Here is a 16,280-nt window from a genome sequence, read left to right as displayed (position 1 = left end):
TTATCTTTTTTCAATCCACATAACAATAAATCACTGTCTAATTTAATCCTATTCATAACCGAAATGAATAAAAATTTGCAAGAACTTGTAAATTTTATTTGGAGTATTATTTATTTTAATGAATAAAAAAATTAAAAGTAATATTAAAGAGAGAAAATATTGATTCATATATATAAATGCATCTATATAATAGAATTTAGTGTGTTCTATCAAATGGAGATTCTACACGTAGAGAGAGACAATAAATAAAGAAGTGATACATGTCGTAAATGTATTCACCGATATTTACATCAAATAAGTACATGTGTGACTTAAGTTTTGGTGAGAGCATAAATTAAAGTTTCCGTCATGATTTTTATCTGAGAGAATATGGATAATTTAAATCACCGGTTAGGGTTAGGTTTAGTTATTTATTATTGCATTGTAAATTGGAAAAAAAAAATGTAAAAAGGATCTTATAAACTAAATAAAAATCCATATTGTATTATGCTCCTTCAAATCTTAATAAGGTGACTTCTGAAGAGATATAATCAAAGTTGAGTCACCTTCATATTACAAAACGAAAAAATATAACTATTAGACAATTATCTATAATTGAGTAACTATTATATCTTAGAATTTAGATAATATACTAATTTAGACAATCTTTTAAATTTCATCACTTTTATATTTGGCAAATTTACATCCCAAGTTCCTCACCTCACCTCACCTCACCCCAAAGAATTAACATATTTTCCACCCATTTCAAAATTTTCCTAATCGTGAAAGCCTCTTGCAAAATTCCAAAGCAAAAAAAAAAAAAAACCATTCAACTCATCAACTCAAATATTCTAATTCCTTCAAAGTTCAAATCTCCTCAAAGAACGACACAATTATTTTCTTGATTCCATCTGAAAATTAAAAAAATAACTTTTTTGTATTTTTTGTTTTTCTCATTATTTCAAAGAATATCCTTTTCTTAAAAATCTATAAAATCATGTTTTTTTAGTTTTATTTTCATAAAGTTTAATCTACGAAAAACCCTTCATAAACCTTGATTTTTCATACCCTTTTTTTGTAAATTAAATTTGAACTCATGGCTCATTTGATTCATTTAAACTACAAAAATGCAAGACCCAAAATTGGGCAATTATGGCCCAAATCTAAAAAATGTTTGGATAGCCCAAAATCTGGTGATCCAATTTCTATATCAAACATACCCTAGATATTTCTTTCCTTGAGCTAATACTTTATAATTCCGCCTCTCTGGTTTCTGATACCTCCATTCTTGATTTCAGTCTGTTTTTTTTTGTTGTTTGTTACATCTCGATGGAGAAAAGTATTGAGGAGAATCCACTAACATCACCTAATCATGAAACTCCAAGAACTGAAGAATTTGCAAATAAGAACGTTTATTTTTCATTAGTAAAAATTGAAGTTGAAGAAGAACATAAAGAAAAGGATCTGAATTTTGATGAACCAGTTCGGGTTGAGCCCGATTCATTGGTTACATGTGTTGATTCTAATTCAATGGGTTTTTTGTTTCTTCTGAATCAGGGGCAATTAGAGCACATCAGCCTCCTAGAAATTGAGCAACACCACAAAGAATTACACCAATGGAAGCCAACCCTATTGGAACTCTACCTCATTTCTCTTATCATTATGTTTCAACTCTTCCAGATAGGTGGCAAGTAGTCTCCCCATCCGGCCGACATGACCTACCCATTGACCCAATGATTCGATCCCCAAATGAACTTGTGATTGACCAAGATCATCCCTATATTGCCCGGAGACAACCACCGTGCATGTAGATTCAAGGGAGTGCTTCTATCTTTCTCATCAAGAATTAGGGACATTACTTTCTTTCATAGTTTGGGTGGTTTTCTTTATTTATGTATGATGAGATAGGGTTTTACGCTAGTGCCTAACTAAACTTGTATAATAGTTTGAATGATGGTGTTATGCTTTAATGTTTTAATATGTGCTTTTGCTGGGCTTAATCTTTCGATGTTACTATATTGCTTTTAGTTTGGTTGGTCCGACATTTGCAATTATTTTACTACCTATCTTGCGACTTCCGGTTAGTGCCCTAGGGGGGCCTCGTTCTCTCAATAATCTTTGAGCGATTGATTCAATATTGGAAAATGATGATGAAAATATTTTGAAAATAGGGAAAAGGAGAAATTCAAAAGCAATCACTTGTCATGAATCGTACAATTTTCGTTTGTTTTTGTGATTTACAAGCGGGTGTTCATTAACCTTTTGTAGTTTTTCAAAGGTCATTTAGTTCAATTGATTTTGAGACTTGATTGAGACCATGTTGGTTTATAATTCATTGTGTGCTGAGGTTTTTAATATTTTTGGTGTATGAATATTCTCTAGAACATTCCAATAAATTTGATTCAAGGAGAAATTCTAGATATAGATTGGCTTGGAAAATAAACCTAGTTCCTCTAGACTATCCTCTTTGACCAAATGTTTCTCCCTACCCCTTAATATTGATCATAGTTAACTCCATTGAGCTTTAAACAATTTTTTTTTGTCACCATGACTACTACTAATTTTGCTATTTCCACTTTATATTGACATGGGAGATCGAAATGTGACCATGTTATATTTTATGTACTATACTTAAAGTAATGTTTTGATCTTTTTGATTAATTTAACATTTGATTATAAATATTTCATACATTTAAAGAAACCTACTTTTTAATTTATTTTAGCATTGAACAATCAGTTATCTACAAAAACTAGTGTTTAGACAGAACATACAGATTAACTAGTTCAATATATATGGTGTAAATGAGAGGGGATTTAGGTAACACAATTATATATATATGGTTGGTGTCTGTTTGTCTGTGCTGAGTATTAGTTATTATGATCATTAAATATACAATATAAGTTGTGTGAAATATAAGACATAAAAGAACCGCATGGTAGGAGTGTTAAGGAAAAAGAGGTAACTAATCTTGAGATTAATTTTATGATGAGATAATCGCATAATTGATCAATCAATTGAATGAGATGTTGGTTTCCATTTTTTTTTGCATAGTCGCATAATTTTTTGTCAACTACCTTCATTTCAATTTAATTTTTCCTTTTTTGACTTGTTACAAAGTTTAAGAATTTTTTTAAAAAAATTGAATCTTGTTATCTTAAATTAATGATATGTACGTAAATAAAATAAATCAAAATTTAATCTTGGGGACTTAAAAATATTATGTGAGAAGTAGAGATTAAAGAGTTGCTAAAAAATCAAAGAAACCGTCTTCGTTTATAAAAACTTAAAAGGAATATAAGATAAACAAATTGAAACAAACAGAGTTAGACTCTAGTGACAAATGATATCCTACCATAGAGGTTTGTTATCAGTTATCATGTTTTTCTTACGGTAAATAAGTGAGTTTTTGTGGATGCATACTATAGATAAACTTAAAACTTAATGATTTTCTTTTTACATATATGTAGGTTTGTTAAACTAAAGAGCACCATAATAGTATTGAGAACTATTAACATATATAGTAATTGACTTTTTTAATTGTCCAAGAATGGTATGTAGATCTTTCGAGTGTAATATCAATGACAATATATTTAGTGTATTTCTAAAAATGGGATTTAGGGAGCGTATGATATATAAAATTTTATCCCTAGATGTGTGAGGTAAAGAGACCGTTATTAACAGTGTCACACCCCAAGTCCCATTGAGATGGACATGCACCCGATGCCCTTAAGGCCCGAGAGAACAAACTTATAACTCGTGCCTATCCTACATGCAACTATGATAACTATAACCTTTCGATGAGTATAGGTCAAATACCTTGATAAAAAATCAACATAGATAGGCTCAAAATAAATGTACATGCTAGGCCGTTGACACCTTAATTACTAGAAACAAGACATAACCACGATTTCCTTTGAAATTTTGTCTACAAAGCCTCTAAAAGATAGAAACTTAGATTAGCTCGGGACATGACCACGCCATACCCTTAACTATAATATAACATCAAAAATAAATTAGAGACTTGCCCCGAATCAACATGGAGCTCTCTAAAGGCCGTTGAGTATCATGTACTTCTATTGGACAAATTATATTAGCTTGAGTAGTTGTACCTGCGGCATAAAACACAATTTTTCAATGAGGGACGTCGGTACAAAATAATGTACTGAATATGTAAGGCATAAAGTATCCATATGTAAAACAAGGTCTCAAGAGAAATCAAGTAAAAATGTAAAATATTCGTTTATAGATAAGAATTAGAGATCACCTTTGCTTATATTTGTGGAATCATGTACATTACATTTACCTTTGCTTATACTTGTGGATTCATGTACATTGTATTCTTTGTTTTATCTTATTCATCTTTGGTTTATAGACATTGTAGGATATGACACAATGACCAGCTGATCAGTGGTAAAAGAGGATGACCCATGCTAGGCATTTTAACCCCTCGGATGTGTTCCTCGTAAATATACAAATCAGGATCGACCCATGCTAGCTTTTTGCCCCTAGGCTGCCACTAATAATAATATAGATTTGCATAGGCCCATGCTAGGTATTACCACCCGTGAGTTGTCACCCTTAAGGAAAAGAATTAGGATCGGCCCATGATAGGTAATTTAACCTCTGAGCTACAACCCATAATTATATAGATTGATTTTACCTTGTCTTTTTAATCATTGAGATTGTTCTTTTGTTGTTCATAAATCTTTCGAGATTTAGGACTATATATCAGTGACGTAGACATGTGAATAAATTAATAGAGGCGGAAATAATGATATAGTAAGCAAATGTAACTTTATTGTGCTACAGGAACTTATATGACATATGAACTTGATCATTTGGGAACAAAGAATATAGATGGTCCATGAAGGTGTGTGTCAAGTAAGGACCTATAGCAAATGAGTCATTAAGCAAGTGAACAAGTGATTCTGCTTAGAAGGCGCTTCATATAAAACACATTTGGACCTGTTGCATGGGGCCATACATTCATTTGTTATAGAGATGAAACTCCTCCAATGGAAAGGCGTGGAACGTATATGATGATACGATAGCTAAACGCTTAATAGGCGATGTCAAATTAAAGAATGCATAAACATATGAACCAATTAAGCACATGGAAATACCCAAATAAGGGTTGTACATTCAACGCAAGGACATATAAACTGAAAAGTGGACATAATGTGTATCGGACATATGAATACTTGTAACATATATAATGTAGGATCTTATTATCTCAATGAACCACATTGAAGTGGTAGATAACTCATGGAGCTTACTGTTTAAAGTACCTTTGTCAAAATAGTACTTTGGATGTAAAACACACCAATATTGGATAATGAACATGTAGAGAAGTAGTTTGACAGAGTTTTGAAAACATGGACGGTATAAGAAAGATCATTAGCTACATTGGAGAGTGTACACCCTCACATTGTATCTTTTACCATGAAGATCACTTAGATATCTCAATTTGTTGATACATCGATCATGCCAAAAGATAAGGAATCAGATAGCCTTACATACCTTGTTGCACAACTTTGGATATTACACTGAGTTAACCATCTCCCTCTCATATTATTTATCTATAGTGGAGTAAATAATAAAACTAGCATTAGTAGCTGATCAACAAGTTTGGGCTACTTGATCAAACCAAAATAATAATTGACTGCAAATCTATAATTAATCCCATCATGGGTGTTCTTCCTACCCATTCTCCTCTAAATTTTTCATATATTATACAGACTACTTATAAAGTCAACCAAAACTCCTTGGGCTTCATAATGTTTGGAAAATAGTATACAAAGGGATGGCAGGAAGAAAGCTCATGAAACACTCAATTAAGTGTTGTATCACTATACTTTCAATGGTTTATCCTCTAACAAGTTCCTGTAACTTCTCTGCACATATCCCGCCACACCCGCTTATTTTACGATACACAAAGACAGTCCTAAGCATCACAATGTAGAAGTAGCAATACGAACTCATAGATTTCAATCAACATCCCTTAAGTTCAAACTAACATCACATTTAAGATGCTCAGAACAAGCTCACAATCAAAATTAAAGGGGACTCCACTCCATGTCTGTCCCAACAAGCACATCCTTCCAAAACATTTACTAAGCTCACACCATATAGAGGCCACACTCCTCAGCTCATTAACACATATAAAGTTTCACAAAAATTGCAAGAATAACAGAGGGATAAAAATTCTCATAGCTTACCTTGCTTGACTAAATCTTCACTTGCTAAGACTTGAATTCTTCAATGTTTAGGTTGTCCTCTCTCCCTTACCTTGATGTTAAATCAGGTTATTCACTTGAATTGCTTAAGATGGGAGATGTTCTACCAACTTGTACTTGAAACATGAAGTGTTTGCTTTAGATTTTAATTGTGAAGCTGTAGACCAGAACTTATGGAGCTTTTATGGCTTTCCTTGGTTGTAATTTTCTCGAGAATAAGTGATGAAGGAGATGTGATAAGCTTGAGTCCTTTAGAGATCCCTTCTGGACATTTTCACTTAATAAATTAGAGAAATAATGTGGTCCTTTACTTTAAGCAAGCGGGTGCGTCACCTCCTTAATTTCTGCCACAAGTTTTTAATAGGTGCATCACCTACCTTTCACCTACTAGCATAGTTTTGTCAAGAAAACACCTCTTATTTTACACCATTTTCCCAATCATAGTTTCGTTACAAGAATGTAACACTAATATACACTTGACCACTTTGAATTTTACATCAAATACCACCTTTTACTATCTCGAGTTCAATTTTTTTTAATTCACTTAGTCGTATATGTGTTGGAATGCACGGTGTATTTGAACCAGAACCTCGGCTCACAAGAAAAATTATAGCAATAATAAAGAAAATGAAAAATTAAAAATTGCAACTAAAAAAGACCAATTACGCAAAAAATAACAATTAATAAAATGAAGTAAAAACACTACTCATATAATAATTAGTAACACTACTAATTAGGGGTGTACATGGTCGGGTTGGTTCGGGTTTTTCAAATATCAAACCAAACCATTTGTGTCGGATTTTTAAATCTATAAACCAAACCAAACCAATAAAACTCTGATTTTTCAACCTCAAGTTTTTTCGGATTTTTTCGGGGTTTTTGGATTTTTGGGTTTTTTTTGGGTTTTTCTGCTAAAGTATCCATACAAACATATAATTTACTTGTACTTCAAATATTTCTTTAGTCCTACAAAAATACAACGATCTAAGGTGTTTCTTAAGAATACAACACAAACAATGATATGATTAATGACACTAAAATATCTAAAAAATAATAATAATGAAATCGCGTAAAACAAATATTGCAAATTAACAAGTCGTAACGAAAATGATCATAATTTAAAAGCACTACATCATGCTAAAATAAGTTTGATAAGTATTAGTTACATCACTAAATATTAAAGGAAATTAAAATTAGATTATGTACTTTAATTGTCAAAACCAATGTAAAACCAAAGAACAAATATTCAATATTATTGTCATTCTTAGTGTTAAATTGATTTTCTTTTTGCATTAATATTATTTTGATTTTGATTTAAGTTTCATTATAATTACCAACATCTATGGACTATAAGCTTTATGGAACCAATCAAAATTCTATGTTTCAAACTTGAAATAATATATTAAAAGATAAAAACTATGAAAAAGGATAAGAAATATTTAAAACTTATATCAAAGTAAATATTATTATGTATAAAATAAGATTTTAAAATTATATATATAATGTCGAGTTGGTTTGGTCTCGGGTTGTTTTTTTTTAGTTAAAACCAAACCAACCCAAGTATAGTCGGGTTTTTTTTTCCAACACCAAACCAAGTCAAACCAACCACTAGTCGAGTTTTTTTTCCCGGTTTGCGATTTGGTTCGGTTTTGTACACCCCTACTACTAATCAAGCGGAAACTAACAGATTAGATGAACCCCGTACCCTTTCCCTTAAAGTTGGTAGACTACTAGGCCATCCACTAACCCTTCTACCCTAATTTTCGATATTCACATCTTTCTATATTGGGTCATATCCATAGTTTGTTTCATTTTTTTGACAGTAGCATCATACACATATATTGTGACAAACCAGTCTTCGATAAAACATGTTTTGATTGTTGGACATCAACTTACACCTCCAGAATTGAATTACATTACTGTACCATCTCGGAGTGCGAATAAGTTTATTACTTTAAGAGAGTATAGAACTCTTAAGCTATAAAGGATTACATGGTACACTACAAACTTAATGGTTTTTGGGTGTCCCAGAGAAATCGATTTTTATATCGATCGTGTAGATCCCGGTACTCAGCAAATATAAATTCCACCTGATAGAATTGTGTTTAGTGAGTTCAAGAATCTAAATAAAAAGAGGAGTTGGAATTCTTTCTTGATAAGGGAATTTTACAACACAATCTATCACTTTGGGGTGCACTAGTGTTGTTTGTAAGTAAGATAACAATAAAGATGTCACGACCCTGACTGTCGTGATTGACACCCACACTAACCCTCCAGTGGGAGATCCATTACTAAAATCCAAGCCAAACCACTAATCCAAAAATTAAAGCATTTAAGTTACGGAAGCAAGTTAAATACTAAGGAAAAAAATAGACTTCTCATAAACTCCAAACAAAAGTCTAATAACAACTAACAATGCGGAAGTAATGCCTAGAACCTGAAAGTCAATGTACCAAAACATCTAACAATGAACCATGTCTAAACAAGAAGGGTTACAACCCCAAACTAATGAACTAACAACTAACAAGAAAATCTAAGTCCGAAATGTGGACATAGACGAAAGGAGAACTCATGGCAGCCCGAAAGAATTGGCTCACCCTTAAATTCGAAGCAATCATTGATCTTCTAAACGAGGTCTACCAATAGCTGCCTGAAGATGTCATGTACTCAACAAAGAAAGAGCAAGTGCAGTGTCAGTACACAACCACAGTGCACTGGTAGGATCACGCGGCTATCCCACTAAGTGCAACAAACATAAGCCATTACAACAATATAATCACATGCATATATCGAACATATATAATATTATCAACATTTACAAACAAGGTATAGTTTCACATTTCTCAAGATACACAATTAAATCAAATCGTTGGTCCTCTCATGGAACCCAAACCTAAACTGTTAGCATACCAGAACGTGGTGCTCGATCCAATGATTATGCCGGAACGTGGCAACCGATCCAAGTTAGTGTTTCGGAATGCAACATGTGATCAACTCAATAAGCCACAATCATAATTACAAAGTACATTCTAAAGGTTATACTATCAAGTCATGATTAATGTCATTCATCATTCATATATCCTCATTTACAATTAATGTGATCAATAATGCAACATTCACATACATATATGTATCATAATAAAGCTAGAACGAACATACATCACACCATCATTGAATTACAACCATCACATATATTGAAACAAGCTCGAAACCCTAAGAAACTTGATTCTTCCCTTTCCGCATTTGTTCCCCTTGTTGTTGGTCTACAAACAAGCATAATAACATGAAAATCAATAAACAATCAATAATTACCCGAATTACTACCAATTCTATCAACCCTAGATCATACCCATCATCCCACTATCCAAATTAGGGCTTTTCCAACCATTATTCTCAGATCAAAACTCTTCCCCATCGTTAATTACCCATTAGATTACGTTCTACGAATTGAAAGACAAATTTGGGGAGGGATAATCTTACCTTTAGCCTCAGCCTCAAGAATGTTGGAAAACTATCAAGAAAACCCTTGGGTTGGTTCCTTAGCTCTCAAGTTCGAAAATTGTAGAATAAAACATTTTTTGGGGTTTATTTACTACTTTAAGTCGCATCTGGTCTGCCACAGCGGTCCTCACCCCGCTACAGTGGCCCCGCCATGACAGCATAAATCACCGCCAAAGCGGCTTGCACAATATAGTGAGCTATTTTATTAATTCCAATACCTCCATTTCACAACACGCCTTCAACCAACGACACTCAGAAACTACCCGTTCACACTAAGATCAATTTAGGTAGTTTTACTCACCCAAATTCAATTATGTAAAGTTGTACGGGTTCCTTAACGACTTTTCTATCTACTCATGTAATCAAAATCATAATTAAATCAGTCAATTGCTACCAGATTTCTCTAGACTTTAATGACCCCAATTTCATCCAAATCTGGACTAGGTTGGAAAATTTCAAGTTACTACGAGAAAGTTTTTCTGCCAAAAAATTTTTCTTATTGGCTTTTCTATAACGACGAAAACCAATCGTTACAAAAGAATACCTATCATCTTTCTCGAATAGATGATTTGTTTGATCAGTTAAAGGAAGATAGAGGCTTTTCAAAGATTGATATAAGTTTTTGTTATCACAAGCTAAGGATTCGTGAAGTAGACATTCCCAAGACAACTTTACGGACAAGATATGGACACTTTGATTTCCTTGTCATGTCATTTGGGCAAACAAATACCCCAACAGACTTCATGGATATGATGAATATATTTTTCAATCTCTTTCTTGATATATTTAGGTACATGATCTATGCATATAATTTAAGACTCTTAAATGGATGTAGCTTCAAGATATAGGCTATAAGGTAAGCTTCAGTATTTGTTTTCCCATTTTTGCAACTATAAGGCAAAATGGAGCCTTATTTATGATAGTTTAAGAGTTGTATTTAGCTGACACTCTATGAAACGTACATGTATATATTATGCTTAGCTGAAATGTTTTCCATGGGCCTATTTACATAGGAAACTCTGCTGAAATTTTATGAAATTTGGAGAGTTAACCAAATTTTAAGGGCCTTAATGGATAAAATGAGGTTTAAGTACTTGTGTGATTATATGATACCTTTGATTAGTATAAAACCGAAAGTAAACTGAAAGAAAAATTTGAGGAAAAATGATCCTAGGTGGTGGAAGATGTAGCATCTCGGAATATGAATTGAATTTATTATTTTTAGCAAGTATATAAACTCTTAATCTATAAAGAACTGTGTGGTGCACTATATACCAAATTAATAATTTTTGGGTATGCCCTCACAATTTGGTATTTAAGAATTTTCTGCAAAGAGTTATAAATAACGAGAAGAACAACGAAGCGTTACTCAATACAAAGTTAAATGGACTGAGCTTACTTTAGGAAATTTTTTAATGTATATACATATATAAATATATCTTATTTTTTGCCAACTAAGGAAAATGAAAAGAAACAAAAAAGGGGAAAAGTGACAAACCCTTACTCTCGACGCCACCATTCATATTTATTTATCTATTTTCTCAAAACAAATTATTTTTTCTCTATTTATATGATATATTATAAAGTTTAAAATAACGGTAAAATTATATTTTCTCAAGAACACCTCCCTAATTTACTCCTCTTTATTTGCCAGAAGCATTTTTCAGTTTTTGAATCCCAAAAGTCTATCATTAATCTTTTAAATAACTCCACTTAAATGGTTACTATACAAAATAAAAGATATATTTTTTTATTTTCCTTGTATTTGAATCTTATAGCTTTACATATATTTGAATAAGTATCAGCAATTCGTATTACATGTGACAAGAATTGCTATTGTAATACCTCAGGAATTCAAGAAGTTTAAAAGTAAAGGAAAAGTGCGGATATTTCACATATCCAGTGGTCTACAACACAAACCAATGGATATGAAAGCTTTCAAATCAATTTTGTGCTAGGGGATTCTAGTGACCTTAATTCATATCCAGTGGTCTACAAGGCAAACCAATGGATCATAGGAAGTTGGCCAATTTAAGACCTCTATGACGTGACCTCCTGTTGACTAGTACGGTCCGTAAGAATTTCTATGGTCCATAAGTCCAAACTGTAGGGTCATTTAACAAGTATTTCTTAAGGATATTTGTGTCTATTCCTATTAATTTAATACCTATTGGTAACACCCAAATGCCCTCCTTAAAACCAATTAAAAGGAGCGGCAGTCCCTTTTAGTTGATGCAAATTCGAGTACAAGGCGGCAACATTTATCTTGTGCATAGCAGTTGGGATATTCGTAGATTAAGAGTCACCTAATGGCAAATTAGTTTGACTCATCTTCATTTGTATATAAGTTTGATTAGTATTTTTATTCATAACAACTTTGTACCTGTTTTTCTTATTTTTGAGCTTGTACTCATTTTTTTGGATGTTCCATCGTCCATCGGGTCATGAAATTTGATCATATATTATTATGTATAGTTATGTCATTTCTTCCCAATTGTTGTTTATTTTTCTTATGATACTGTTATTTTTTGTTGATTTAATATTTCTTCCTATTAGGCTTGCTGCTTGTCGTTCTGGGCTATGTGTTGCACCTACCGTGGGTGTTGGTAGGTGCCATCATTACTTGAGTTTTCATGTCGTGTCAACTTCTAAATACAAAAGACTATTAATATATATATACAAAAGGAGTGTATTTAACCCTGAATTTTTATTTTTTTTTTTACTTTTAATAATAAGATATTTAGAAAATTGCATGTCGTAAATACGATAAAATAATTTAGACTGCGCAAAAAATTATTATTTTCATATATATGGTATGTGTGTGAGAAATGATTTGCCTAATCAAATTTTATATATTTATGGGAATAAAATAAAAAACAGAAATTCTTTTGATAGAATAATCAACCTACTCAAGTTAGTTATATTATATCAATAAAAAATAATAATGTTACCAAGATATATTGAAAATTAATTAATTCTTTCTATTTGTACTCTTGTTTTTTTCTTGTGATATAACATCTTGTTATTCTTTTTATACTCCATTTTAGGATGTGTTCTAATTATTTTTGTTAATTTATTTTTATATTAGAACATTATTATTTTTTTGCTAAACCTATTTTTTTTATCTTTAATGATAAGTTAAAAAGCAAAGCTTGTATCATAAATTTAATGAAATCATACATGACTTGATATTGGAAAATTATATATTGTGTGGGTATGTGTGTGGGGAGGGGGGAGGGGGGAGGGGAGATTTAATTGTAACACCTTAGATTTTAGAAACGTTAGAAAGGGGTTAAACACGGCAAGTCCTGAACCCAAGAGTATGGTATGGAACCCTAATGCAGCCCTATATGGGTCGTGTAGGGGACCATGGCGTGTTTGGGTGCTTGTGAAGATGTCACAGAACATTGCCATGTAGGTGTCCCTCCCAAAGATTCCTAGATGGCCTGTGGTGAGGTTGACTGGCCGTCCAAGGGCTTGTTAGGTTGCCACTCAGAAGAGGGTCTTCTCCCCTTGCCACTGGTCAAGGACCACACACGGCTAAACGGCCCGTGTAGATCCACATTGACCGTTAAGTCGTTCGTGAAAGGAGTACAATGAAGACTATCTGGCAGAGCTTCTTCACGACCTGTTAGATGGGCTGTGAACGCCTTTGTGGAGTTAGTGTGTCAGCTTTAAGTCATGTACTTTTGGGTCTTTTCCTAATTGTTTTAATTCAATACTATGTCATTTTGACTTCTACCCAAAGCCCTATATAAGGATTTTTACCCCCAAAATCACCTAATTCAATTCATTCTCTCAATTTAACAAAAGAAGAACAAGCTCATCCTTCCCATATATTTCTCTCTCTAAGGAAGAAGAAGAAGTCAAGTTGGTTTTTTAAGATCAAGTCTCCAATTAAAAATGATTATGGTCTTTGAACTCTAAGGTATGATATTCTTCATATATGCAGCTCTTTCCTCCATAGAGTTCCTAAATTGTCTGATTTACAAATTTTGATATCTCCATTGAAGTTAGGGTTTTCTTCCATGTCATGGGGGTTCTTTTCAATGTTGATTAAATTGATTGCTTTATGAATTAATATGCATGAATTGAGATAATTCAACAAATCCGCATGAAGTCATGCATAACCCACCTTTTCTAAGCTAAGATGATATAATGTGGGTTTTGAACTATGAAAGATGACTTTATGAAGATATGCAAGTTCTTTATGAAAGTGATGAGCATGATTTAAGATTGCTTTGAGAGTGAAGCATATATGTTGTTGTAGCATTTGTGAAAGGATTTCTCACATACTACTCAATATATGCATGTGAAAGGATTTTCTCACATAAGGATTCTTAGAGTTAAAAGGTTTTGTACACTTACTTTGAATCATGTTTTAGGAGCTATTCCAAAGAAACCTAGCTTGGATTGGCTATTTGATGTGCTTTCCAAAGAAACTCAAGTTAAGATTTATGACTCTTCCGTGGGATTTATGCTTAACAGTGAGAGGATATTGATATGGAAGCTCTCCCGTAGCTAGAGGTCGGGTTTATAGTAGCAATCTCCTTATCCCAGACCTCTGTGCCACCATAGAAAGTTTGTCTTAGATAGACATTAGCTAGTGGATCCACGTAAGCTAGAAGTAAAGGTTCTTTCCTTGGTAGTAAGGACACCCCTTTTCTGTGTGGGGAAGACACCAGATTCCATGTTATAGCTCACATGGTCTCTATGTCGGTTAAGTCTACTTCCCACAATAATGATGAACTAATGCTACTTCAAAAGTATCTCATAAGTTTTCAACGATGAGTTTTACTTACATTGGCCATTATTATCCTTATGTTTTCTAACATCTTATTTATGGTTTTAACTTGGTCTTCACATGACATAAAAGGTCCTTTTTAGCATGATTTATAACTCTATGCATTGATATCATACTTGGTAAATTTTTTTACTAACACATACTCTTGCCTACATTGTTTTCTCAAATGTAGTGTCCGAAGTTCCAATTTCCCATCTTCGTGGCTAGGGATCACTTAGTAGATTTTGAAGATTGGTGAGTCCTCATGCTCCAAGGACAGAGCCTTTATTGCTTTCTGTCTTTATATCTTTTCAGATGGCATGTGATGTACGGTTACGTCCCGATCAATCTTGATGTAATAGTGGCTTTTAAGATTATGTAGACTTCCGCTTCATTTTTTTTTATCAAACTATGAATTGTCTTTTAAAATCTCTTGATTTTCTACTATCTTGTTTATGGATGATCAGTGGCTTGTGTAGAGTCTCTCATGGTTCTATATGCCATGTTACGCTTAGGTTATACTTTGGGTCCTACCATTTAGGAGATAAGAACTTAGAAGGTCACTAAACTGTTGGTAATTATCTAATAAAGTCAAGCACATTTTTGGAGGGGGGGGGGGGATGGGGGGACAGAAAGGTTACCCATGTTTGTTCATCTATCTTCGAAAGCACCCTATAAATCTTTTATCGACAAAATATGACATACATTTTATTTTGTTCACATAAACTTTTTTTCTTTTTTCAATAAACATAACAATAAACCACAATCTAACTTAATCTTAGTCATAACCCAAATAAGTAAATTTTGCAAGAACTTGTAAATTTTATTTGGAATAGTATTTATTTGGGAAAAAAACTTAACTATAGAAATTAAGTACCTTAATTACCACTATATAGAAATATTATTTTTCACCCCTATATAACAATAGTTATTTTTCGAAGTTATATTTTACTATTAAAAAAAAGTTTTAAAAAAAAACAACTGATTAGTGGTCCACGATTTATGCTATTCCCAATATTTCTCAAATCTTTTACCTTCCATGATTTTCTCAAATTGGTTATAAATATTCTCTCCTATCAACAAAAGGTTTCTTAACAAACATAGAACTCTAGTTCTATTCATTTCTGGTTCACTTCAATCATGAATACCAAAAATTATTCTATCCTTATTCAACATAATGGACTTTGGGACGCATCAAGTATTAATGATAATTCAATATTTAATTGTCATTTTTTTTAATTGACTATTGTAAATGAAAACTTGATGGTTACGTGTTGGAATACTATGATTGGTATTTGATTTTGTGTTACAAGCAAAAAATCAACCTTGCAAATTACTTTTAAAAATTGATTTTTAGCTATTATGGGTTGATTGGTTATTTCATTAATGATGTAATATAAGTTGTTTTTTGTTATTCACTAGATCTGTGTTTAGATTTTTTTAATTAAATCTTTGGGTTTTTTATAAGGTTTTGAAAATCGGAGTACAAAAAAATATTTAGTGATAATATATGTTTTTGCTACTGATATGATGAACTGTTGGGTTTTTAATTATAAAAATATTGGACTGCATGTTTGTTGTAATACTGGTTTGTTTTATGTCATTCGGATTTTGTTATTTTGGTACTACGGATGGTGAACATGTTGGTTATCTGTCGGTACATAAATATGGCGTATATAGTGTAAACACCATATTTAAAAATCGAGTTTTAGCTATTAAGAGTAGTTTAGTTATTTAATTAATGGTGTAATATATGTTGTTGTTATTCATCAATTCCATG

The sequence above is a fragment of the Solanum stenotomum genome, chromosome 6 (assembly GCF_019186545.1).
Source record: "Solanum stenotomum isolate F172 chromosome 6, ASM1918654v1, whole genome shotgun sequence".
NCBI lineage: Eukaryota > Viridiplantae > Streptophyta > Magnoliopsida > Solanales > Solanaceae > Solanum > Solanum stenotomum.
The sequence above is the reverse complement of the archived record's forward strand: the minus strand, read 5'-3'. Positions refer to the sequence as shown.